General features: G+C 38.7%; 1 protein-coding gene across 2 annotated transcripts in view; it reads left to right on the plus strand.

Moving 5' to 3' along the window:
• Positions 1–1,472: 1,472 nt before the first annotated feature.
• The window catches only part of KATNAL1 (katanin catalytic subunit A1 like 1), a 264,986-nt gene continuing 239,541 nt past the window's right edge, over positions 1,473–26,917 (plus strand). The window contains exon 1 of one of the 2 annotated variants that reach the window (XM_074216118.1): positions 1,473–1,636. The gene's annotated coding sequence lies outside the window, so the exon portion shown is untranslated. Of the gene's footprint in view, positions 1,637–19,441; positions 26,664–26,917 lie in introns of those variants that run through there. The other variant, XM_074216117.1, reaches the window with a different exon arrangement.

Consider the following 26,917-nt stretch of genomic DNA (forward strand, 5'->3'; position numbering starts at 1 on the left):
GTGTGGAGAGAATCTTTCTTTGAAGCCCCTGTACATGATTGCTTCCCCCCCCAAAAAAAAATCCAAACAGCTCATTTTTTGTAGAAATTGGTCCTTGTTTTCCAAGTATAGTCACAGTGCAAATTCTTAGTAAATGCTTGTTGAATTGAACTGAATTAAACTAAAAAGGGTAAAATACAAAATACTGAAATTAAGGGCCTACAATGTGCCAGGTACAGGCTAGGCACTAGAAAGACAAAGAATGAAACAATCACTAGTCTCCAGAAGCGTAGATTATACTACAAAAAGACATGGCCTTTAATTTACCCTTACAACATCAGACAGGATTCAGGACCACCCATTTTACCTGAAGTATGACTTGCAGTATATTGATGGATGCGGCCAGCCCTCTATCTACTATCCATCAAGCAACAAGCTTTATTAAGCGCCTGCCCTGAAGCCCACGCAGTGCGCACGAGACAAAGGAGGAAACCAGCTCACTCTGCAGAAGTTTCAGTTTTAGAGTTGTTTGGGGTGGGGGTGGGGCCTCAAAAGTATAGCACCTGGGGTCACAGTCTTGTCTGGTAGGAAGGGCTTGAATCCAAGTCTTCCTGATTCTTGGGGTGGTTTGTCTATTTGTTTATTTATCTGGTGAATTCGCTCCCTTTCTCGCTGATTCATGGCCTAATCGCTTACTTTATACAGGCTTGGTGCTTTTTTTTTAATGCACGAATGCCGGAGCTTAACCGGGTAACGGATGGGTCGGAGAGGTTCTGCAGAGCGGGCGTGCAGGGGCTGCTTTCACGGGCAGCCACGCGGGAAGGGCTGTGCTTCACCTGTGCCTCCCAGGCGTGCTGGGGGCGTTGTAAAATACAGCCAGGCCCCCGGCATCCGGGTCTGTCCTCTGGCCTCCGGCGGCCTCCCCGGGATTCGTCGTGGGCCGGGAGGGGCCGTGTCCGCGGCGGCGCGGCAGGCCGCCTGGCCCAGGTGGGGCCCGGGCCTCGGGCCCGGCCAGGCCCCGGGCCCGGCCAGGCCCGCTCTCTCTCAGGGAGCCGGCCCTGGGCCGCCACCCAGGCTCGTTCGCGCCGGGGGCCAAGGCGAGCGGGGCTCCGGGCCCGGCGGCCTCCTCGGGCCCGGCCCGGCTGCAGCCCGGGGCCCTCCTCGGGGGCCGCCGCCGTGGCCCAAGCCAGCGGCCTCTTTCAAAACAAGACGTGAAGAAACTCAAGTTCCTCCCGGGGGATAACGGGGCAGCTCCTGGCTCCTGCCGCTTTCTGGGAAGCCGAGGAGGCGGAGGCCGTGCCCGGGGCACCCGGGCATCCCCGGGACGCAGGCCCCCGGGAGGGTGCCCTGGCCTCGCGGGCCGGGCCCGGCCCGCGCCCCTCCCCCCGCAGGCCCCGCGGCTTCCCGGGCGGAAACGGAGCGAGGTGAGGGCCCCGCCCCCGGCCGCCGCCCCTCCCCCCGGCCGCCGCCCCTCCCCCCGGCCGCCGCCTCCATCTCCCCCCGGCTCGGCTCCACAACCTCCATTTGGAAGACGGGAGCGACTCTGTGCAGCCGGAGAAGCGACACCTGCCGGTGGAGCGCGGCTCTGCGGGCCTTCTCGCCCTGCCCCGCCCCCGCCCCCTCGGGGCTCCGGAGCCGTGACGTCACGGGGAGTCAGGTAAGCGCTTCTGGCTGGCCGCTCGCCCGTGGGGGGCGGGGCGGGGCGGGGCGGGGCGGGGCCAGGGTAACCTTGTGCTTCTGCTCGGCGGGGGCCGCGCCGGCCGCGCCTCCTCGGAGTGCTAACGTGCCCGGGCCGGGCCTTGGAAGCCCTCCCCGAGCTCGCTTCTGGGGCTCGCGGACGTGGCTCACACGCACCCCCAGGCCCGTCGGGGCCGCTCCTGGCCCGCCAGGCCCTGCCCCGCGCGTTCTACGGACGAGAAAACAGGCAGCCGGGGCGGGGCCGCGCAGTGTCGGCCCTGGCCCGGCGGCGGCCCGCGGTCCCCGCGCGGACGGGCCCGCACAGGCGCCTCCCTGCCCCGCCTGCACGCACCTGCGCCCGCGCGCACACGGACCTTCAGTGTCCACCCATGCGCCTCCAGACATACACACGTGCCTTTTATCCGTGCACATACATGCCTAACGACCCCCACAGCCGCCGCACACCGTGCATATGCTTACACCTCTGTGGGTGGAACTCCCGGGCACTAATGTACTCATTCACAGGGACCTACCCTGGGCCGTGTCTAACTCAAACATTCTTTACTTATTTATTTGTCTGGGGAATGCTCTGCCCTTTCTTGCTGATTCATGGCCTAATCACTTACTTTTACAGGGCTGGTGCTTTTTTTTTTTCTTAAATGAATGAGTGAATGCCGGGACCCGATCACAGAGGGTTTTCCGGAGCAGGGCCAGTATATAGGGATTGCTTTCAGCGGCAGATTGGTAGAGGAGGGGTTGTGCTTCACCTGTGCCTCCCAGTGAGCAAGGTTTGAGTGCTGAGGGTTTAACATAACACATATGCTACATATACACATATTTGACTGTATACCTGCACACATATCTATACCTAGGTACATATCTATCACTATATCTACATCCTTTATTGTCTAAATATTTTATTCACTTTCCTAGTATATGCAATGGTAGTTTCTACCAATCTTTTTTTAGGGGGGGCAAGGTTTTGAGTTTTACAATTTTTCTCCCTCTCCCCCCCCCACAACAGAAGGCAATCTGATTATAGGCTTTACATTTGCACCCATGATAAGCATAGACTATAGCTACATTTTAACATATACCTACACATAAACACATATACAGGCAAGATTACAGTAATAAAGATTTAACAATTGACTTTCTTTAAAAATGTTTATATGCAAGACACTTTTAAAGTTTTATCTTCATTATTTAACATTATCTTCATCATTCTTCTCTAGATAATGAACAAAACAATAAACCAAGCCCTGATGTGTAGAGTTTGCCTATTTCCACATGTAAATACCTATTCTGAAAATTTTATAACAGGCTAGAAAGCTGGTTCTAGGATACACTTGTCTATGTATGTATACATATCTATATAAGTGCATGTGTATGTATTCCCATCATTTTCCCTTAGATGGAATTGCTTGAACTTTCAGATTTTTTTTCCTATGAGGCATAAAGATTGACAGTCATGATTTACTAAAGAACACAAGCAGAAGTTCCAACCACCATAGATACCAAAGAGCAGGAGTCCTGGGAGTATACATACATACACATATACATACATACACATATGTGTGTCTATATAGGTGTAGGATTTTGTATAGACCTGTGATTTCCTCTTCTGTAGAGATTTCTGATGAACACCAACAGTAATATACAGTCTTACATAATAATAATAATAATAATAATAATACCTAGCATGTATATAGTTGCCTGAGGCAATGAAGTATTAAATGATTTGCTCCCTGTCATTCTGTTAACATTTAATAAGGGCTAAGTGCTGGATATACCAAGACAAAAAAAAGGTAGTTCCTGTTGTCAAGAGCTAATATTTTATGGAGGAGACAACATGTGTAAATACATTCAGAATAAATATAAATTGAAAATAGCAAATTGCAGTTACTTAAATACATGATATATCAGAGGCAGGACTTGACCCAGGTCTTCCTAACCCTGAAGTTGACCCTCCATCCCCACTAACTCTTGGACTTTTTATTTATTTTTTCCTGGACTCAAATTCTCCCCCTCTCAGCTTCCCCTCCCCCACCCACTGAGAAAGCCAGAAAAACAAACCTGCTACAAGTTACTAATGCTATATTTACCCTCCTCCCAACACACCCAGCCATCCTCAACCATACCCACCACACCTGCTGCTGTTACTTTCTTTAAGTTTGGATTAAGGGTCCTTTTGATACCAAACCTGTTAGGAAAAAGAAGGCAAAGTCTTATTATATTTCTTTTAGGCTTAATTTGATCTGAGTTCTTCAGGCTAATGTGAACCTCCATGGTTCTGCGGCTATAAACAGAATGAGATTACCATACTGTGGTTTCCATAACCTGATTTTCATTGAGGAGGCATTTGGACATAATTCATTCCCATCAGTTTCCCTTAGATGGAATGGCTTGAACTTCCAGGTTTATTTTTTCCTTCCCAAAGATTGACAGTCATAATTTCCTAAAGAACACAAGCAGAGATTCCAACCATACACAGAGACCAGAGAGGCAGGACTACTGGGAATTGGCCTTATGCCGAAGGCTTGCGGTGTGGCTCCTCCCTGCTGAGCCACACAGATCTACCAAGCTGCTTGACTATCCAGCCCTGGAAGTGGCTCCTGGGATCCCGCATAAGGCTTCTCCAGAGTCCCCAGGGTCTCCTAAGGAGATCTTTACATCCTGGTCCCACCTCAAGAAGTTTGCCCTTTTGGTTTTTCATGGACTTTTCTTTTTCCTTCTTTTCCCTTTATAAATAGAATGCCCTGCGTTCCAGGATCCACTCACTGACCTGCTTTGGATCAGAATGCTCAGCTGTCCCCAAAATGACCCAGCTTGGGGAAGTAGAAGTCCTTAGTCCAGCTGCTTCTGGTTGGCTATGTGGCAAAGTTGAAAAACAGCGGATCGAGAATCAGAGAATGTGGTTTCATATTCCAACTTTGTTTATGAATTATGTGACTTTAGGCAAGTCAGTCCACCTCAGTTTCCTCATCTATCAAATAAAGAGCCTGGACTAAATAATCTTTGATCCTCTTTCAGTTCTAAATCCTATGGCTAGTACAAAACCTTCAACCTAGTGTTTTTTTTTTACTCAGATATAAAGATGTGTATTACTTTTAGCAAACTCACTACACCTAAAACCTACACTTGAAGAGAGCTGAAAATCAGAAATGGTTGTTCACTTTACAAATGGACTCATTATAGGGTTCCTTTAATAGAAAACATCTTTAGTGTACTGAATATAAGTTTATCATAGGTACAAACATTTGATCTATATAAGACTTTTTCAGAAATAGTTCTATGGAGTAAAATATATATTTATATTGATATCTTAATTCTCTAGCAATTCTAGCAATTCTCTAACACCTTTTCTACTCCTCTATGGGAGCTAAAACTCCCTTGTCTTGTGTACAGCTTCTTGGGCAGGTGTATTGAATTGGCTGCCAGTCCACCTTTCTCACTGATAGACTTCCTTCTCACATGCACTCCCCATTTGGATTTGCAGGTAATTGTTTCCTGTGATGTCAAAATGGAGTTGTGCTAATATATCAATACGAAGTTAATTCTGTCATTTTGACTCCAGAATTATTAAAAGGTACTACTAAATTTAGTTAAAACGACAGTCCTCTCAGAATTAATTTGTAGATTTAATTAAATACTAACTAAAACAACAATGATGTTTTCTTTCAATGATTTGTGATTCCCTAAAATATGGGCATATATGGTTGTTCTTTATGGAGATTTCCCTTTTGGCCTAAAGTGCCCCAAAGGGTGAGATAAGGGGGGCTGCTCCAAGATGTTGGAATCCAGGGGATAACTGAGCTCCTGGATCCTGTCAAGAGGGAGGCATAAACTTGGAAAAGAGTATGGAAGCAAACAAATGAAGAACCGCACAGAAAGGAGTTTCCTGGGGTGCTCCCAAACTTCATGAGCTGGCCACTGTGGCTTAATCTGAAGAGAGATGAAGGAGAAGGTGACAGTTGACTCACCCTGTTCCCTCAAGCCCTGGGACATAGTTCTCTGACTGCTCATGAATTTTCTTCCCCATTCACCACTTAAAAAAAACCCAACTAATTTTAATACCAGTCTTCCTAATTGACTTTTCTTACCTTAATTAAATGCTTTTGCATCTATGTAGCTGCTTTGTCTTTGTAGCTTTGCACTTACTGATGGAGATGATTTTAGTTTATCCTAAGCTTAGGAAAAGGAGTTAGGCACTCCAGAGTCAGTTTTTCAGGGGCAGGGTTTTATGTTGCCATTTTTATTTTTTTTTTTTAGATTTTTTTCAAGGCAATGGGATTAAATGGCTTGCCCAAGGCCACACAGCTAGGTAATTATTAAGTGTCTGAGGCTGGACTTGAACTCCCAGTGCTCCTGACTCCAGGGCCAGTGCTCTATCCACTGTACCACCTAGCCGCCCCTGTGTTGCCATTTCTATAGAGAATAACCACATCAACACCTTTTCATTCTGTTAAAATCTTGTCCACATTCCCCCACAAATAAATCCTTTATGGGGAACAACCCAAAGGATCTGAGGCCTTTCCCTAGACCTTTTTTGCCAGTGTAGTATCTTAGGTCCTCCTCTATTTCCTTTGATCTACCTCCTTGACATTTTCCCCTCATTTTTTTCTTTTCTCATCCTTCTTTTCTCATCATCCCTTATATGGCTTCTTGAGCACAGATTATTATTGGAAATAGCTCCTTGCTCCATTTATGAGTCACTCTATTGCCTTCTGGGTCACTTGCTACATCGAGTCTTCAGAAACTGTTATTTCATTAATTGCAGCCATACAGTATTGTCAGGAATATATTTGTATTAAAAAAAGATGTCTTTGTGCAGGGGAATCAGCATGAGATCATCAAACCCTGGCACAATTTTCCAAATGCAATCTAGCCTTCCTCCCCTATTCAATTCTAGGCATAATTAATGATGTCTTGCAGTGCCTGTACCACCTATATGTATTAATGTGCTAACTCAGTAGACTGGCTGTCCAACTGCCTGTCACAGCTTGGACAATATATATTTTTATCCATTTACTTTTCCTTTTATGGATTATTAGGTCAGTCTCTTTTGACCTTAGATCTCATTAAGGAGACTCTCTGACATTCTTGGGCTTGATGCAATCAGTACAATACCATCTACAGACAAGAATGACTGGAGAACTTAACCATATTCCTTTTGAATCCTGGGTAGGGCACCCTTCTTGACAAGGGCTAATAATTAGAGGAGCACTGGTTCTTCTCCTACATGTCTGATAGCTCATCTCCCCTCCCCCAAATCCTGTCTTCCAAATTTTCTTACTACTTTTGGAAGGACTATCATCCTTTAGCATAATCTCCACATTATCTCCTACCCCACATACACAATTAGTTGCCATATGGGTACTGTTTCCACCCACATCCACATCTTCATATTTAACTCTTCTTCCTTTTTTTTTTTTTTAAAAAGGTTTTTGTGAGGAATGGAGTTAAATGACTTGCCAAACTAGTAAGTGTACAAGGCTGGATTTGAACTCTGGTCCTTCTGACCACAGGGTCGATTATCTACTACGCTACCAAGTTGTCCCCTTTAATTCTTCTTGTCTCATAGAATCAAGGATGCCTCTAGGGTAAGGTGTGACCCCAGGTCACACTTTCTGGGGGTCCTCCATCTATATTAACAATTTGATTTAAAAATTTATAACCTGGCTTCATGGGTCAATGTGAAGCATAATGATTTTTGGTGAAAATTTAAAATGATTTAATTAAAAATGATAAAATTCATGGGTCTATGTGAAGTATACTGACTTTTTGACAAGGATTTAAAATGATTTAATTTAAAAATTATAACAAAATTCACAGGTCTTTGTGAAGTATACTGATTTTTGATGCAATTTATAAGAATTAGCTTAGAATGTTTATTTTGTCAAAAGCATACTGAGCTATATACATAGACTGCTTAAATTTGTATTACTCATCTACTCTGGTTATAGTCTCATACAGTTGCCTGACCACTGACAGTTAAAGAGTAAATCCCCCCATCTGTTCTCCCAGCTATTCAAAACACTATTCCTCAGAAATTCCAGGAAAATAGTAGCTGCTCACTTCACTTCTATGTTGACCACAACCCCTCAACATACCACACTATCCATAACGTTATTTTCAGAAAGTGTTTTCAGGATCATTTGAAAGCTGATACTTAGAAATTAGAATACAGCAAATTGTCCTCTATCACTTCTCAATAATGCCTATTCCAAGAAAAACTGAAAATGTTGCTCTTTTTTGCAATAAATAGCACATGTCAAAGAATAAAATCTGGTGAATAAAAACTTTAAAATAGATTGAAACTCTGTTTTAATATATTTCTCTTGAAAATAAAAAAGAAGTCCTTCCTAAAAGTCCCAGTCATATTTATTTCCATTAAAGAGATAAATTTTATAATTTTTATTCCATCTTATGCTAAAATTTAATTATTTTAAGGTATTGTTTGTTGTGTTAGAACTTCAAATAAACCAGAAAATAAAATATTAATACTGTCTTTGTACTTCATAGTGTTCAGTTTTTGAAAACCCAGGTACTGTAACTATATTTTGAAATTAAAATAATAATTTTAAATATATAAAATACATCAAAATTTTAATTTAAGAAAATGGGATCAAACTTGTACCTTTTTTTGGGGGGGGGGCAAGGCAATGGGATTAAGTGGCTTGCCCAAGGTCACTCAACTATGTGTCTGAGGTCAGATTTGAAATCTGGTCTTCCTGACTCCAGGGTCAGTGCTCTACCCACTGTGCCATATAGCTATCTCTAAACTTATAACATTTTCATATTAAAACTACACTATACCTTAATTTTAAGCATTATTTTTTGTTACAATTTAAACATATACAAATGTGAAAAGTACAAAATTTAAGTATTTTGGTCTGTGAACAAATTAACCTTTAAGGTCACATTATATAATGCAAAGTGCTATCCTTCACAAAATGATTGGGCTAGCATACATGCACTAGCCGTCTGCTCCTTCTTTAGTCATACCATTTTATAATATATTTTAAGACAAATCTGAAGAAATAGGAGCTTATTTTGTGAATTATTAAGAATTCGGGCAAAGCACCCAGAATTTTTAAGATAGATAGATTTGAAATGCTGAGAAACAAATATAGGACATCAGAAGTAAGTTAGCTGCTCAGAACTTAAAGAGTATGCTACTAATATCAATATTTAAAGATTTAAAAAATTAATTTTGGTGAGAAAAAAGGGTTGTACCTTTAATAAGAGGGAAGCTGGGAGGTGCAGTGGATCAAATACCAGGTCTCAACTTAGAGAAGATTGAGTTCAAATATGTCCTTAGACACTTAAGAGCTGTGTGACCATGAATAAGTCACTTAACCCTATTTTGGCTCACTTTCCTTTTTTTTTAATTTAAAATTTAATTATTTATTGATTTTCATCAGTTTGTACATGTATACTTCCAAGTTACAAAGTTTCCCTCCACCCTTCCTTCCTACCCCCCCCCCCCAGTAGGGAACAGTCAGGTTACATTTTACATACATATTTTGTTAAACATATTTACAAATGGTAATTTTTGGCATGAAGAATTAGGATTAAGGGAAAGAGGTTCATAAGAGACAATTTATATAAAGTGTTTGTCAGATTCTGAAGGGTTTTTTTTTCTGTGTGTTTTGTTTTGTTTTTCTTCCTCTGGTCGGTGATAATATAGTCCATAACCAGTCTAATACAATTGTCCTAGCTCTAGGGACTGTCAAGAGGAGTTGCGTCCATCAAGGTTGTTCATTTCATAATGTGTACCTTGTTCTCTTGGCTCTATTCCTTTCACTCAGCATCAGATCCCATAAGTCATTCTATGCTTCTCTAGAGTTTGACCACTTATGGTTTGTTTTTTTGTTTTATTTTAATTTTTGCAAGGCAATGGGGTTAAGTGGCTTGCCCAAGGCCACATAGCTAGGTAATTATTAAGTGTCTGAGGATGGATTTGAACTCAGGTATCCTGACTCCAGGGCCAGTGCTCTATCCACTGTGCCACCTAGCTGCCCCCACTCATGGTTTCTTATAGAACAATAGTGTTCCATAATATTCATGTAACTTGTTTAGCCATTCCCCAATTGATGGGCATCCCCTCAATTTCCAGTTCTTTGCCACTATAAAATGACCTGCTATGAATATTTTGGAACATGTAGGACTTTTCCCATTTTTTACAATTTCTTCTGGATATAGTACTAGAACTGGAATTGCTAGGTCAAAGGGTATATGAACAGTTTTATTGTTCTTTGGACATAGTTCCATATTGCTTTCCAGAATGGTTAGATTTGTTCACAACTCCACCAACAATGCATCAATGTCCCAATCCTCCCACTACCTCTCCAACAAGCATCATTTTCCCTTTTTCTCATCTGGGGCTTATCTAATAGGTGTGAGATGACACTTCATTATTGTTTTAATTTGCATTTCTTTAATCAGTAGTGATTTGGAGCATTTTTTCCTATGATTACATATAGCCTTAATTTCTTCATTTGAAAATTGTTCATATCCTTTGACCATTTATCAAGTGGGGATCTTATAAAACTTAAAAACCTAAAAAAATATTCATTAGGGAGATTGGTCTATAATTTTCTTTGTCTGTTTTGGTTCTTCCTGGTTTAGGTATCAGCACCATGTTGGTGTCATAAAAGGCGTTTGGCAGAAGTTGTTCCTCTCCAATTTTTAAAAATAGTTTATGTAGAATAGAAAGCAATTGTTCCTTAAATGTTTGGTAGAATTCACTTGTAATTATTTTTTTATTTTTTAGGATTTTGCAAGGCAAATGGGGTTAAGTGGCTTGCCCAAGGCCACACAGCTAGGTAATTATTAAGTGTCTAAGACCAAATTTGAACCCAAATTTGAACTCCTGACTCCCAAGGCCGGTGCTTTATCCACTACGCCACCTAGCTGCCCCTAGAATTCACTTGTAAATCCATCAGGACATGAAGACTTTTAGGGAATTATTGATGGTTTCTTCAGTTTCTTTTTCTGAAATGGGGTTATTTAAGTAATTTATTTCCTCTTCTGTTAATCTGGGCAGTTTGTATTTTTGTAAATATTCATCTATTTGACTCAAGTTGTGCAATTTATTGGCTTACAGTTTGGCAAAGTAGCTCCAAATCTCTTTGATTTCTTCCTCATTGGTGGTTAGTTCATCCTTTTCATTTTTGATACTGGTAATTTGGTTATTTTCTTTCCTTTTTAAAAATCAGATTAACCAGAGTTTTGTCTGTTTCATTGGCTTTTTTTCATAAAGCCAACTCTTAGTTTTATTTATGAGATAAATGGTTTTCTTGCTTTCCATTTTGTGAATCTCTCCCTTGATTTTCAGAATTTCTAATTTGGTGTTTAATTGAGGATATTTAATTTGTTCTTCTTTCTAGCTTTTTTAGTTGCATACCCAATTCATTGATTTCTTCTTTCTCTATTTTATTCATATAGGCATTTAGAGATATAAAGTTTCCTCTCAAAACTGCCTTGACTGCATCCCATAAATTTTGGTATGATGTCTCATTATTATCACTTTCTTGGATATAATTATTGATTATTTGCTGTTTGATCCATCCATTATTTAAGATAAAGTTACTTAATTTCCAATTAGTTCTTGGTTTATCTTTCCTTGACCCTTTATTACATGTAATTTTTATTTTATCATGGTCTGAGAAGTGTGTATTTATCATTTCTGCTGTTATGCATTTGATTTTAAGGTTTTTGTGCCATAGTACATGGTCAATTTTGGTAAAGGTTACATGTACTGTCGAGAAAAAGGTACATTCTTTTCTATCCCCATTAAGTTTTCTCCAGAGGTCTATTATATTTAAGTTTTCTAAGATTTCACTCACTTCTTAACTTCCTTCTTGTTTATTTTATGGTTAGAGCTATCTAGTTCTGAGAGAGAGAGATTGAGGTCTCCCATTATTAAAGTTTTGCTGTCTATCTCTCCTTGTAATTCATTAGCTTTTCCTCTAGGAATCTGGATGCTATACCACTAGGTACATACGTGATTAATAATGATATAGTTTCATTACCTATGGGGCCTTTTAAGAGGATGTAGTTTCCTTCCTTATCTCTTTTAATGAGATTTATTTTTGCTTTCACTTTGTCTGAGATTAGGATTGCTACCCCAGATTTTTTTTACTTCTGCTGAGGCAAATCACTCTAGTACCTTTACCAAGAAAACCCCAGATGAGGTTGTGAAGAGTTGAACACAATTAAACAACAAAAACCATTAATAAATAAAATATTTAAAAATTGTTTGGTTTACCTTTACCACCTGATCAAAGAATTATCACTAAGGGTTTCAAGTCACATGTGTGTGCTCTAAACCACGCTGCTTTTTAACAAGTCCTACTTTGAATTGAAATCTGTTTCCTAGATTTTATCCACTATTTCTTGTCCTTCACACTCAAATAAGAGAATGAAATAATATGTTTCCAAATTAAAATTTACTCTTTCCAAGGTTTCCAAGATAGCTAATCTAGGTGGAACATGGGAAGGTGCACTGGTCTTAGAGTTGGGAAAACCTAAATTCATAATTCTGCCTCACTCTTACTGCCTGCTATTTTACCCTGAGCAAGTCACTTAATCTTTCTCATGCTCAGTTTTTTCACTTGTAAAATGAGGATAATAATAATAGCCCCTACTTCCTGTGTTGAAAAGACTAAGTCAGATAACATATAAATATTACAAACCATATTATGTAATAGTAATAATAATAATAATAATATTGATGATGATAATGATGTCTACAGTTTATACTTGATCCTATTCCTTGTCATTTGAAAGTGTGAGGGGAAAAAAGCACTGGGAGAAGGAACTAGAACATGAACTTGGAGGATACATTTACCTCCCTTATGGTCTAGGAGACGAGAGACATATTTGAGTTTGACATTTTTCTCTACTACCCATGAAGATTGACTTTCCAAATCCCATGAAAGGTCATTTCCATGGCCCACTGGAACATGCCCTTGGATGCCAAGACATCCCCTAGATTACCTGGAGGACTCTGGGGTTACCTGGGAAAATCTGAGGCAACTTGGTCCAAGACTGATCCAGCTCATGCCCCCCCCCCCAACCCCTTGTCCTTGGTACATTGATGGAAGTGGGATGGGGAGTACAACCTGAACTGAAAAACGGGAAAGTTTCTTCTTTCTCCCTCCCCCAAACTCCTGGGGCAACAGTGGAGGGACTGGATTTTGGGGGGCATTATTAAACTTGATTGGACAAGTTTTAACAACTCATCTTGGGAAGGGAAAAGGCTGCTGGGACACAGACAAAAGGTCCAGCCATCTTGGCCATCAATAGCTTAGCTCCCTTGGCTTCAGTCCCTTTGATCCCACAGCTGGCCCTCCAGAGCCTTAGCATCCTGCAAGATCCCATCACACTACTTGTTTCCCCCATTAGGATATAAACTTCTTAGGAGTAGGAATCCTTTTTTTTTGTACTTGTGCCTGCCTCACACAGTGTCTGACACATACTGGACCCTTAACAAATGCTTGTTGATTTATTAAATCCTATATGATTTTAACATATAGATCAGAAATTCCTTGTTGAAAGAGAGTCTTTAAACCTGTGGTTTTGCTCTGCAAAATAAAAATAAAACATCATAAAACAAAATATACAGTAAGATCTGTATTTTTTGTACTTTTCAGTCAGCTGTGTAATTGTAAGAATGAGATCTGCTATAGAAAATCACTTGTAAAATTTGTTTTCTTCTCTAGTTTCCACTGTGGATGTACAATAATATAGATTTCTCACATAAAGCTCTATTGAGAGGCATTGTGGTATTGGATAGAAAGCTGGCTGTGGAATCAAGAAGACTCAAATTCACATGCTACTTCTGGTGCTGACCCACACTGAGAGAAGCTGAGTATTGGGAATGTTCTAAGTCTATAGTGAGGGAATCACAGTGATTCTATTATCACTGCTGATGAAAAATCATTAGCCCTATTTGTTCCATTACTGGTCTATTTGCTATATTCTTGCCTATTTCACCCATGGATGTTTTGGGGATGCTGTCCATCCTTTGAGATAACATGCTAAGTTTTCTGTATATTTATTTTTACTTCTATTGCTTTTTTAATGAGATAATATTGCTCATTAAACTTTTACCATTCTCCTCCACAGTGTTTTATAAATAATTTTATTTTCTAAACAAGTGCTATCTCTAGATGGCATGTGTATCAAGTATGTTGGGGTTAAAATGATTTCTGAACTTTTTGTTTGTCTGAACTAGTTGTGGCAACTGTTTCGAGTACCTTAAAATTTGCCAGAAATGATGACAATAAAGGCCAATATCTTCCTTTTCTTTTTTTTAACATCAAAGGCTCATTTAAATATATTAAGGCAAAACTATTACAATTTTTTATTCAGAGTGTTGTTATTCTTGCTCCTAATTTTGATTTTGAACTCTGTTCTAACTAGTTGGAGACTGCATGTAGACAGTTTTCCTGTTAAGATATAACCAGTATCATTTTTTGTGATAATATTCAATACTTATCATGTTTTCATATCTGAAAGAAAATATGTTATATAGCCAGGAGGCTATGAGTAGTCTGCAGATCTCTTTTGTGTTGAAGGCTTGAATCATATTCTCTACTGTATTTTCCATTATTCTTACCTGAGTTCACCTTCTGATTGAAGTCATTGAGAATTGACTTGACTTCCAGAACCTTGTCAAGTTCTTTATAGAATTTCTCTAGCTTTGCTTCCTCTGCAACAGATGTTGGTATATAAACTACATTTATCATCATGATTCTTTACCACTTATTCTCTTCATGAACCCTAAAATCCAAAATTATATTTCTTGTTGCCTTTGAATATACAATGAAACCAATTCTGTTAAGTCTTTTCTTAGCATCTCTAAAATAAAGCTTTCATCCATCCTTCCAATCAGTTACTGCAAATTTCTTTTTTAAGTTCTCTTTATCATTAAAAATATTGATATTGACATGGCACAGTTCTCCAATAGTATACTAATCAAAATTGTTCTTTTATAATTTTAAAGTATAAATATAAAAGCAATTTCTTCTGTTAATTACTGGAGGATGATAGAAATGATCGATGAAGGCTCAGTTCTGGGAGTATGTGCATTTGGTGAAACTGTTTCTGGAATAGCCAGATTAAATGAAATTGAGGGGCCCAGCTCTCCACTTCAGAATATATGTAAATATTCTCTGCCTTGGACTTTAGATTGACTGCTGAGTCAGAACTGGGTGTCCATTCAAAAGGTACTAGCCATCTTTCTTTTTGTTTCTTGGCTGCATTGAGGGAACACAAAATATAAGCCTCTGGGTAAGGAGAGAAGCCTTAGTGCTGGCATCCACCTTAATATGGGTGGACTGTGAATAAATACAGCTTCTGTCTTTTGCCTGTTGGTGCTTGTTCCCACTTTCAGGTGAAGGAATGTTAGAGATGATTGTGACCTTGTGAGCTTCAAAACGTTGGTGGAGCAAAGGTCCAGTGATAGAAGACCATGCCAGAAATAGTCTAGTCCAGCAGACTAAGGGGTCAGATTGTTGAGCTGAACTATTTTCTCATCACCTAAGTACAAAAGCAGTCACGGGGATCTGGGAACATCCTTGGCTGGATCTCAGTGGTCAATTCAGGATTGCTCAGCTGAATCCACTTGTGGTGCCCTCAAAGCCCATCCTCGTTGAACCTCCATCTCTTGCTGTTGCTGACTGAAACTCTTTTGGTTAGATGCTGAATAGCTTTGTTCCAACATCGAACCTAAACTGCCAGAGGATTGACTTGAGTCGGGTCCAACCTATAATATCATCTTTCTAAAAGCTAATTGTTGTTCAGTGATTAAATGATCTTGGGATGCTAATTACTGATATAGATGATATTAAGGAAATATATTCTAAATCTCTGTCTATTGATAATGAAGAAAACACAGTAGAACAGGAGCCCAAGCCAAAAGCATTAGAAAAGAACCTTCTGAGGATCATCTAGAACCATTCAGTTTCTCTGACTACCCTGATTGCCTGGGATTCAGCCACAAATTTTCCTTTTACCTGGCCAGAGTGGGAATTATTCTTGGACTCCCCCCATTCCCTTGGGCTAATATATCTTATCTCTTTTTTGGGATACACCCCACTCTCAGGGTCCTAGAGCCCTAAAGGAGTAATGGGGCTCTTTTCTAATGCTTTTGGTTTGATCTCCTGTTCTGGTAAGTTTTCCCCATTATCAATAGATAGAGAGGTTTAGATTGTACTTCCTTAATATCATTGATATCAATAAATCTTATACCATCAAAAACCTTATAGTCAGATCAATTTGTTGAGCAGTAGTGCTGAGAAGAAATCGATCCATTTATGTATTCTTAGTAGAATTTCAAACTGCTATTATTTTGGAGGGTAATATGACAATATTAAACAAATTGGGAAAAATTACCTTGCACTTTGAGCTATAATATCATTATTGGAAATATATGCAATTGTACTTTCCTAAAGAAAAATAGAGCTTTTGAAAAAATATAGTAGTATTATATACAATTACAAAGATCTAGAAGTCACCTAAGATTAATAGTGGAATAAACTATTATATACTAATGTAATGGAACTCGTTAGCACTATTAAAATGATAAGCTATTAGGAATATAAATTCATTTTTAAAAGTTTTATCAATATGTTTGTTTTTGGAAGGCAGTGGGGTTAAGTGACTTGCCCATGGTCACACAGCTAGGTAATTTTGTTTTAAGTGTTTGAGGTAGGTTTTGGACTCAGGCCCTCCTGACTTCAGGGCCAGCGCTCTATCCACTGCACCACCTAGCTGCCCCAATATTCTGTTCTATGAAAAGAGGGAAACAAATATTTATTAAGTACCTACTGTTTACCAAGTACTTTGGTAAATATTTTAAAAATATTATCTCATTTCCTTCTTACAGCAACTCTTGGAGGTAAATCATTTTATAGATAAGGAAATTGTGGCAGGCAGATAAAAAATGACTTATCCAGGTTCACACAGTTAATACATTTCTTTTTTTATTTTTTATTTAAGTGACTTGTCCAAGGTCACACAGCTAGGTAATTATTAAGTGTCTGAGGTCTGATTTGAACTCAGGTCCTCCTGACTCCAGGGTCAGTGTTCTATTCACTGTGTCACCTAGCTGCCTAGCTAATACATTTCTGAGGCTGACTTTGAACTCTGGTCTTTTTTTTTTTGAACTCTGGTCTTCCTGATTCCAGGCTCAGTGTTCTTTCCACTTCTCAACCTAGCTACCTCTGAAAGGTAGCTTTCATGATACCTTTATGGTCCTGTAACAAAGACTATAAAGCAATTAAGTAAAAACAAAAATATAGTGACCTCATCTGAAAGCGCATGCAACATTTCACATCTGTAGCAACATTCCTTTTCCCCTCCTCTATTTTAATTTTAAAATTAGCATTCCCCCTCAGAGTGGGGAAGGAAGGATGAAGAAGGAAGAAAAGAAAATTCTGTTTTAACAAATAGGCACAGTCAAACAAATTCCTTCAGTGACTGTATGCAAGAACAGTTATGTCTCATTCTGCACTCTAAGTCCATCTCCTCTTTCATGAATAGCATGGATAGACTCATCTTCCTGAGTTCAAATCCAACTTCAGATGCTTTCTAGCTATGTGATGATAGGCAAGTCATTTAGTCCTAATGTGACTCAGTTTCCTGAATAGAAAATGAGGTGGAGAAGGAAATGGCAAACCACTCCAGTATTTTGCCAAGAAAAACCCAAATGTTGTAATGGAGGATTGAACAGGACTGAGTAACAAAGATAATAGTATTGATCATTGTCCTCATACTTTCAAAATTATTCATTTTAACAGTATTGTTATTGTATAAATTGTCTTGATTCTGCTAACTTTAGTCTTATTGAATTTATAAAATCCTCAGAATTATTCATTTTTATTAATATTGGTGTATTGATAATATAAATTATTCTTTTGCTTGGGCTCACTTCATTCCTATTAATTTATATCTTTTCATGCCTTTTTGAAATCATTTATTTTCTCATTTCTTATGATAGACAATTATGTACCAAAAATAGAGAACGAGCTAGGCCTAGAGTCAGGAAGAATTTAGTTTAAATCTGGTTTTAGCCACCTCCCAGTTGGGTAACCTTGGACAAGTCACTTAACTTTTGTTTGTCTCCGTTTCCTAAACTGTAAAATGGGAAATATAAGCCTTTAGTTCCTAGGGTTGTGAGGATCAAATGAAATAATATTTGTAAAATTATTAGTACATATAAATGTTGCTATTATTATCATCATTCATATATCACAGTTTACTCAGTTATTGCCTTTAGTTTTCAGTTTTTTGTCACCACACAGAACTTCTATAAATATTTTTGTTCATATAGTACCTTCTATCTAATTTCTTAAAAAACATTTTTTAAGACCTTATACAAAGAATCAAGTAGGTATTAACGATGTAAGTGAGAAACTAGATTAAAAAAATAGAGACCATTGGGTAAACAAAACAGAAGGAGAAACAGAGGGAGTAACCATTAAGTTATTAGGATAAACTATATTTATAACTTAAAAGTCTAAGTAGTTTCCAGTGTTATGTTTAATTGGCTTTATTTTTGTTAAAAGTCAGATGCATGAGAAATCCTTTTTTTAAAGAGACAAAATAAAAATACTCATACTTGTCCTACTTATATCACAGAATCCGCAAGGAAAGCCCTTGTTATTATTTTCTAGCTGAGGAAAACAGGACTCAAAAGCAACTGAGGCCCCCTCATAGGAGGAAACTTAGGATCTGGAGCTGAAAGAATCCTTAGTCCTGTCCCCTCACTTCATAGAAGAGAGAGCTGAGTGAAGTCCAGAGAACTTGTGTGATTTGCTCACTAATAAATAGTAAAGCCCTATTTGAAATGAGCTCCTGTGATCCCAAGGTTGAAGTCTTCGATTAACATTCAATATGTGCATTTTTTTTTGCAAGGCAGTGAGGTTAAGTGACTTGCCCACGGTCACACAGCTAAGTAATTATTAAGTGTCTGAGGTCTTATTTGAACTCAGGTCCTCCTGACTTCAGGGCCAGTGCTCTATCCACTGTACCACCTAGCTGCCCCTAACATTTGCATTTTTAAGAGGACAAAGGGTGTATATGAGATGTGCTTTAAAACTAATTGGTGATATATATATATTACAACTCAGAAATATGTTTAGCCATCTAATTAAGAGAGAGCCCTCTACAAATTATTTCCATTAAAATATTCCTAAAATGAATTTATTTTACATGGAGTGTGACATTTATTTCTAAGCTGCATAAGAATTAAACTTCCTACTCTACTGCTGCCCATGGTCATAGTTAGAAGCATTAAGTAGCTGGACCATTTCTGATAAGTTTGTTGGTATGTTCCTACTGATTTTGCATAATTGGTTGGATGGGCACAATTGTGTATTTAGATCCAACAACTCTGCTGCTTAGGAGCAGAACTCAGACAGAATTTATAGTGAGCAGGTGATGCAAGGTTAAGAATTAACTTAATGGACTTGCTCATACTATCAGTGCAACAATCAGGGACAATTTTAGGGTATCTGCAATGGAGAATACCATCTGTATTCAAAGAAGGAATTGTTGGAGTTTAAACAAAGACCAAAGACTATTACCTTTCAATTTTTTTTTTAAAAAAAGGTATCTTATTATGTATTTTGTATTTTGCTATCTCTTTTCCTTAAGGATATGATTTCTCTCTCAATACATTCAATTTTGATCAATGTATGGCATGGGTGGGGGGAGGGAAGTGAGGTTGGGGAAAAAAACAGTAAATTCAAAAAACAATAAAAAAATAAAAACGTTAAGAATTAAGTAGATTGGGGCAGCTAGGTGGTGCAGGGCACTGACCTTGAAGTCAAGAGGACCTGAGTTCAATTGTGAACCTAGCTGTGTGACCTTGGGCAAGTCACTTAACCCCATTGCCTTTCAACACCCCCCCTCCCCCACAAAAAAAGAATGAAGTGGGCTTGGCCTAATCCAGCCACATGGAAATAGTTCATTTTGGAGCAGTGGTGAAGTTCAGCATAGCCAAACAACTGGGTGAAATGGGGAAAGCTGATAAGTTTGAGTGGTTTGAAGCTCTTGTGGATATGAAGGGGAAAATGAGAGAAGTAAAGAATTTGTGTTTGGAGAGTGAGAAGGTCTGAGATGCAAGTGGAGAGGAAGGTCTGAAGAGTCTAAAAAGAGGAGGAATGAAGATGGCCAAAGAGAATCGGCAAAGTGGTCAGATGGAGGTTGAAATCACTTAGGTCTTCCCCTGTCAACCCCTCACCCCCACCTTCTGTGGAAAGTAGAAATCTGGATTCTTCAGTAGCTGTTGCTGTCCTCTCATGGAGTTTCCCCTCCATGGTTAGAAGGTGTAGTGGAGTTGTAGAGTAGATAAAATCCAAGGTCTGTTTATGATCAAGAAAGCACTCTATGTGCTTTTTTTGCAAGAGAAGTGTGTGTGGGGGGAGGGGGAGAGAAGGTAATAAAACTTGTTTCCTGGCAAAATTTCAGGTTGGATAATTACAGCCTGTCTACCCCAAAATTTACACTTCAGTTTTGAATAGGTATTTTTCTTTCACTCGTATTTTAAAGAAGCTTACTACTGTTGTTGTGTGCTATGCAGCTCAGGCCACATTCTCTGCCTAAATCAGCTCCAGGTCAACAGTGGGTGATTGTGGAGAGATCTGAAATCTTTGGGGGATGAAAGGCTCTGAACGAGGGCCCCTCAGACGTTGTTATGGACATTAATTATTAGTAATATCACAGCACTCCTTCTAGCACTCCCACCACATCTCCATTAGCAGAAAAGCCCAAATCAGACCCTGACCCTTAATCTGACAAGAGACCTCCCAGAATGAGTACATTAGCAATTAAAGAAGAAAGATTTCTTCCTGCCCTCTACCACTGCGGCTGCTGCTGCTGCTTCAGATGTTTCCAGAGTCTGCCCAGTTACAAAGTTTAGCTTCAAAGCAGATCTTCAATCTTCTATTTGTACTTACTGTTCCCATATTTAGAAGAGAGCAGCACATACTTGTCTATTGCTTCAAGGCAAAAGCAAATTCTAAAGATATTTAAATGGGAGCCTTACATAAAAACAAGCTTGCCCAGAAAATCTTAAGGGTGGCAAAGGCTTTGTAAGTTCCTGAGTACCATAACAAGTTAGGATGTGGAAACTTTAAAAATTAGAAATCAGGAACCAACCAGTAAAACCTTTGATATACTGAGGGATTGATGATACTATTATTATTACTATTTTTATTATTTTTTTAAACCACACAGCTCGTCTGTGAGGTTTGGTTGGACTTCTTTTACAGCAAGTAAAGAAAGACCTTGTTCTTTGTAAACAAGCCCAGGCAGCTACAGGAGGGCATACAAGGAGAGAGTTATTTAAAGTTTTTCCAGGGCTGCTCTCTGCAGAGAGAGATAGCATCAATTTCATCATTAGGAGCTTAGTATTTGAGTGAAGTGTGACTTTAGGAATTTTGAATGGTGATATCTTTTGTTTTATCTCAGTTTGTATGTGTCTTCTTTTCAACTTGTTTGAGTAGAGTGCCCCTGTACCAGATTCTTATTTAAAAGCCAGCATTATTCCAGAGGGAGTGTTTTCCTTCATCTCTGGAGATGAAGTTCCTTGCCAATACAATTCTAAATTTACTATTTTGGTAGCTGAGCCATTCACAATTTTTTTTCATCCAGATCCCTTAAGTATCTGGTTGGAGTTTTAAAATACAATCTCTGGGCAAGAAAGTGTTTTTTTTCTTTATAAATTTAATTTTTCTTTTCATGAGATTATACTTGTGACCCTGGCCTTTTTTCTTTTTTAGCACCCTGATCTAACCAAAATAATTATAAAATGAGATCCCCTGAAAGTGACCCTAGGCTCAAGGTCTTTCCTTGTCAACCAGAAAGGCTCAAGAGTCTTTTGGATCAAAATCCACTTAAAATCAGTGATTTTGTTTTTTCTCTCATTCAGGTTATTGCATCACCAGGGTGGGGAAAGGGCTACATGCTAGGATAGCTAAAGGGAACATTTGTAAGGCAACTCAAGTGTAAGATGACATCCTTACTAGAATCCTCTTTTAAAAATTTGTGCTTTCTCCTGGATATCTGGCTCCCAGGGATGAAGTCTCAGACTCATTCTCTGTTTCTCTCTGCTGAGCTGTCTCCACTGGTCTTCAGCCCCTGCCTGCCTTAGAGATCCTGCTCCAGGGCTACCCACCCACCTCTCTAATTTTCACTTCTAGTCAGTTAGTTACTTCTATACAACCAACTAGAGAAAGCCTTTCCCCTGCTGCCATTCCTGCAGCTTCAGTTTAAACTATTTATTTGAGTTGTGGGCAGGAAATTCCTTTGAACTTCTGTCAAACCCAATACCTGGGATCCTTACAAATCATTCTAGAAATTCTGCCTTAAAAAAAAAAAACTGCAAAGGAGTTGGGTGAAAATGAGCCTGTGAGTGGCAGATTCCTTTCACTCATTTTTTTTTCGGTTGTGTTCATGAAAGCATTTGGGGTTTTCTTGGTATAGATACAGGTTTGCCATTTCCTTCTCTAGTGTATTGTACAGATGAGGAAACTGAAGCAGTATTAAATGATGTGGTTAGGGTCACATAACTCATTTTTTCTGTGGTCAAATTTGAACTCTAGTCTTCTTGAGTTCAGGTATTCTACCCTCTGTTCTGCATAGTTACCCATCATATACTAAGTCTATGTAAATCACCTTAGGAGCAAAGTTAGAAAGGGGACTATAGATGAAGCTAGTGGCCTTTGTCCTATTTCCCTTCAGCACCCTAGTTTCATGTTGTGAAGTTGATTTACTTGGTCATACTTTCCACCAGCAACCAAAAACCATTGTACTCCCTGAATATAGATTTTTTTCTCTGATGGCCTATTTCAAAACTTTATCATGGAATGATTAGGACTTTGAATTCTCAAAGGCTGTAGTTCCTGTCACCTAAGATTTGCAGTAACCCACCCTTGTATAAATTTTTGTAGAAAGGTTCAGCTGACTTAAGAAAGATTTACCACTATAAGGCTGGTCACCAAAGAATGAGTTTACAACTTAGGAAGATGATCTGCTAAGATGTGAAGGGAATATCAGTACTGATGAAATCATAGATCTCTTTTAGCTATTGAAGAACATTTTAGATATGACTTTTCAAAGGCCTTTCATGTCTATTCCTTCACTTAGTCCACAGGTCTAATTAGAAATAGGATCACTTGAATGTGTGCTTAAGAGAAGGACACTAGACACTACTGAACACAAATATAGAACTACCTTTTTCCAGTCCTACAAAATGAAAAAAAAAATAGGATTCTCAATGACTATCACAGTTTGTTTTTATTCATTCCAAGATAGAAATTTAGGTGATTTTCTTCCACTTCATCTCTCCCTCTTGGTTAATATCCTTGCTTCTATAAGAAGCCTTCCTTAGTCCTCCATAAGGCTAATGCCTTCTCTTTGAGACTGTCTCCAGTTTGTCCTGCAAATATCTTGTTTGTACATAATTGTTTACATATTGATTCCCCTTATTAGGCTGTGAGCCTTTCTTTGTATGCCCAGAACTCAGAACAGCTCCTGGGCCCATAAGGAGGACACTTGCTGATTTTGTCAGTTTTCTTTATATCCTTTTTTTGAACATGAGATAATTGATACCCTTTGAAAGTTTCACTACATTATTGGTATTATTATTATTATTACTTTACATGAAACATTTTCTCCACCAGTGTTGCTGTGAAAATTAAAAGCATGGCAGGAAGGGTATGTTTATCTTCAAGTTAACTAGACTTGGAAGCCAGAATGCAATAACTTTAACACTAGCTGTGATATATTACCTCTCCATTTGGGATTCCAGACCTCAGGTACACATGTTAAGCAGCAGTAAATTTAAAAGGTTAAAGGACTAAGTGTGAATAAGGAGAAAGGGGAAGAAAGCAGAATAACTGTTTTCCATTATTTTAAATGAAGGTAAAGCTGGTAAAGTGTCATATTTATCACACTAAGGAGGTTTAGAATTCCAGCCTCCATAGGTCTCCTGCCCACTCATCTGCTAGGTGACTTAATAGTAGTCATCAGCAATGTATGACCAATCTCAAATATGACCTTTATATGAGTTGAAAATGGAAAAAAGGTTTAAAATATGGGACTTTTGGCAGCCTTAATTGAATAGCATATAGAATCGTCACTGAATGCATTTAGCCTCGACAAGCAGATAACAGAGGATAAGAAAGGAAAAAAAAATCAGCAACCCCAGTATTTTTTATTTAGGTTAGGCAGGTAGACAGCATTATTTCTTATATTGATGACAGGTAGTAGCTGGCATTCATATTTTGCTTTACATTTTTGAAGTACTTTTATACACATAATCTCATTTGACCCTCCTTCTGAAGTGGGTACAGGAATTAGCCTCTTTTTCTCAGTCATTGACTCTGGGCCTCCAAAGGGGACTATGGTAGAAGCAAATATTATGCTAGGAAATGTTTACACATAGGAATGGATATACACAACAAACTCTTGAAAAATAAAAGGTCAGAAAACTATAGCTCTAGAGTAGGGAATTTAATACAATCCCTTTGTTTTACAGGTGAAGAACTTGAGATCCAGTGAAGGGAAGTTATATTACCCAATGTCACACAAGTGATAAGTGACAAAGCTAGGATCAGAATGGGGCTGTGACTCCATATTTGTTGGGCTTTCCCAATCTTCCCTGCTTTCTAGCTCCCCTTTAACATCTCCTCCATTAGAATGCAATAGCCTTGAAAAAAGGGACTATCTATTCATCCAAAGAATCTATCTATTCATTGATCATATGTTTATTTATCATCTATCAATATATCCATCATTTATCTATATACATACATAATCTATCTATATCTATCCAATATCTATCATGTCATTTATCTGTATTTCATCCATAATCTATTTGCATCTATCATCTGCCCATTCATCATCCATCTATATCCATCTATTTATCATTTATCTATCCACCATCTATCATCTATCTGTCTATCCATCATCTCTCTATAGCTGTCTTTCCAATATCTATTCTCTATTCATCTATCATCTATCCATTCATTTATCTATCAAGCTACCATCTATCCATCTAGCTATCTGTCCAACTTTCCACTGTACCATTGTGATGTTGGCTAAAGTCATAAGAACTGAAACACAAGGATTTCTAATGGTAATCAATCATAAGCAGCATTGACTTCAAGTAAAATTTGTCTTTCCAGGGAACTCTGGGCATGAATATCTTATATTCAGATATTATGATTTGAGGTTAGTGTTGAGGCAAAGGATGGGGAATGGAGGAGAAAGTCACTCTTGTCTTTCCAAACTCTTCTACTTCATCTCCCAGCTCTAGTCTGGGACCCTAGTTATTATTTTAAATTTTATTATTATTTTTTTGCAATAGGAACATCTCTTTGCTAACGTGAGAGTCTACTTTTGGAAATCAAATTAGGAATAGAATATAAGTAATAAGAACCAAAGATAGATAGACACACCTCCCATCTCCTCTCCAGCCATTCATTTCCATGACTGTGTACTTAACATACTCATTTTTAATACTTTAAATCTTCTGATTAATATTAAAGTTCAGTATCAAAAGATCCAGGAGTTGATACTAACCTCACTTGCTAACACCTTGCCAGTTGGCCCAGATTAATTAAATAAAGGCAGGGACTACAGGAGGCAGTAATTTTTCTGTATAATGACTTGGTCCCTGAAGCAGTTAATCAAGGAGGAATAAGGTCATCTCTTAGATCTGGGAGCAGTAATTCCTTTCAAAACTAGCCCTATTTGTAGTGTGAATTGAGAGGCTCAAGAAATTTCTTCTTACTCCCAATTACCTCCTCTTCAGGTCTATTAGAGAATTTGAAATTCCAACATTAGAGTCATTTATTTGGGTTAAGGCATCATACCTATAGATGGCCACTCTTGACATAAAGAGGGATAATAAATTCATCTATTAAAAGCTACCAACATATTAGTTTTAATTTATTCAGGCCTAGAGAGAATGGGATAAAAAAAAACAGGTAAATTTTGATAGATGAGAGTTATATGAAATCTAAAACAGGACACTTCTTGGATATTAATGAGAGGAGTACTGGGTAATTAGAGGAGTAGAATGAGAAAAGTAGGCCTATTTTCCTAATCATCAAAGTGGGAATAATATCATTTTTACTTACTAACTCCTAGACCTGTGAGGTTCAAATGATATTTGTGAGATTACTAGGAACACAAAGTACCATGCAAATGTAAAATAACAAAATAACAACATCAATAATAATGATAGATGGAGGCTCATGAAGTGGTAGAAATAGCACTCAATTTGAAATTGGGGGCCTGTGTCAAGTATTAGTTGTCACTTTCTTGAAGACTACTATACTTTTGTAGAGATTGTTATGACTTCATTCTTCCAGAACAACATTGACTTTTTGTCTCCAATGGGATTCTAGAGTTATGCCATAGGAATTGAGAATGTTTATTTATAATAATTCACTAGTGTATTACTAGCATACTTAGACACTAATGACAAGCATCACAATTCTAATTAACATTAGTTTTTACAAAGAGATATTTGTTGTTGTTTGTTCTTCTTTTCGAAGAGAACCAATGACATCACAGGATGATGTCTTGCCTCATTTCTGAATTGGATATATAAGTGAGGCAGAATCGTGCAAACTTATTAGCTTCACTCCCTTCTCCAGAATCATGAAAGTCCAGTGACAAAACAAAAGTCAGAATAATTGGTAATTGCCCAGGATGTAGTGGATGACCTTGGCATCCTCAATGTTTGACCAAGTATTAGGCATTCCACACACATGCTTCACCTTTGTTCATGACCATTGGAATAAATTGTTTTCATCTGTCCATTTCAGCAGGGAAGACTTACGTGTTTGGGATAGATACCCCCCAACGCCTGGGTTTGAGTCCTGTCAGTTACCCTCATCCTGCTGTATTCCATCTGCTAAGATGGTTTACCAGGGTAAGGCTGCTTCATATGCTGCAGCTTCTTGGAGTCACAGGTGAGAGCTGAGTGGTGAACACCAAAGGTAGATGAGTAACCTGTAAAAAGACTATGTAAGCCTTCACACCAGAGGTGTATCATATTTCCAAAGGAATATTTATTTTGATGATATAGCAAGAACAGAGGTATAACCTGCAATTCCCTCTACCTATACATATAAACAATGCAGATAAGTGTGTGTGTGTGTGTGTGTGTGTGTGTGTGTGTGTGTGTGTGTATATATATATATATATGCACAAAAATATTGCTTTG

Source organism: Macrotis lagotis, chromosome 1 (assembly GCF_037893015.1).
Source record: "Macrotis lagotis isolate mMagLag1 chromosome 1, bilby.v1.9.chrom.fasta, whole genome shotgun sequence".
In the NCBI taxonomy this organism is placed as follows: domain Eukaryota; kingdom Metazoa; phylum Chordata; class Mammalia; order Peramelemorphia; family Peramelidae; genus Macrotis; species Macrotis lagotis.